Source organism: Myotis davidii, unplaced genomic scaffold (genome assembly GCF_000327345.1).
Source record: "Myotis davidii unplaced genomic scaffold, ASM32734v1 scaffold11, whole genome shotgun sequence".
NCBI lineage: Eukaryota > Metazoa > Chordata > Mammalia > Chiroptera > Vespertilionidae > Myotis > Myotis davidii.
This window is the reverse complement of record NW_006285791.1, coordinates 1,625,748-1,627,421: the sequence shown is the minus strand read 5'-3', so window position 1 is coordinate 1,627,421 and position 1,674 is coordinate 1,625,748.

The following is a 1,674-nucleotide window of genomic DNA, read 5'->3' as shown; positions in this document are numbered from 1 at the left end:
AAAGGATAATTTATATAGACTAATGAGGAAAATTAGGGAGAAGGAAGTTCCCTTCAATCATTTGGTCCTTCATGTGGAGTTCCCACTGATTGCCAGGCACTCGGGCTGCTGAGACAAACAGGAAGCTGGAAATGTCCCCTGTTCCTGTGGGCCTCACAATCTTGTAGGGGAGACAGGCATTATGAAATAAATGATGTGCACATCCAGTGCAGAGAGAGGCACATGGTGTGTGAATGCATTTAACAGGGAAAAGGGCTGCCCCGTGGGGTCAGCGTGGGGGTGCAGTCAGAAAAGGCTTTCTGGAGGAAGTGGCTTCTAGGATAAGACCCGAAGCGTAAATTGGGACCAGTGAGGACCCTTTGAAGAGACACATTTCAGAAGGGACAATAAGAGACAAAGGAGGCATAGGCCTTTTAGGAGACAGAGCCGGCCTTTCTTGTTGGGGTTCAACCATTCGTGCATTGCCTTGTGCCCTGTTATGTGGCGGTGGATGACATTTCAGTGTGACTCTCCAGTCCCCAGGAATATCCACAAAGGAGCATTTTACAAAAGCACAGTGTGGGGTCTGTTACACCGGAACATATTTCCATCAGGCATCACTACGTGTGAAACCGGCTCCACAATGGACATTATGCAAGCTCATTGTGCTTGCATAATACGGGGTTATTTTCCTCTGCCTATGCCCTGTGCAGAGAAAAAGGCATGTGGAATCTTTTGTTCCAATATTTATTAGTTTCTGAATCAGGTGGACTTAGAATCTGATGTGCAGACAAAGGATACACATCAGCCTCTGTCTAAGGTAAAGTCTTGAGAAAAGCATTTCCCAAGCTATATTTTGAGATATTAGTAGGGGTTGTATGAAAAATGTTTTGTGTTAAATAAACTGGGAAAATACTCAGTTCACGTAGTGTTTTAAATTGCAGAGCTTTTCAGAGCTTTAACACAAGTATTCGTTCTAGAGAAACAGAACCAATAGGATGTGTGTGTGTGTGTAATCTCTTCCCCCATATATGTATGCATAAGATCTAATATAGAGTGTATTTCTATATATTTTTATCATATATACAAATATAACATAGTATATATCTATAGCTATGTATGTGTATATATATATATATATATGTATGTATATATATATGTGTGTCTCTATATATCTATCTAGCTGTCTGTCTATCATTTACATGGAGATTTATTTTAAGGAATTGGCTCACATAATTGTAGAGGCTGGTAAACAAAATCTTCAAAGTAGGCCACTAGGCTGCAGACCCAGAGAAGAGTCGATGTTGCAGTTTGATTCCAAGACAGCCTGCAGGCAGAATTCCCTCTCCCTCAGGAGGTCAGTCTTCAGGATCTTCAGCTGCTTGAATAGGCCCATGCACATTATGGAGAACACTCTACTTAATTCAAAGTCTACTGATTTAAATGTTAATCTCATGTAAAACATACCTTCACAGCAACATCCAGACTAGTGTTTGATCAAATATCTAGGTATTGTGGTTTATCCCAGTTGACACATACAATTAACTATTACAATATGCTAAAGGTCCTTGCAAACCTCTAAAAGGGAAAAACAATATATATTGCTTTCTTACAACTTATCTGAGTGAAAACTCCATTATTTGTAGAACACCTGTTAACATCTGGTAGAACACAGTTTGGGGAATATTGACCTTG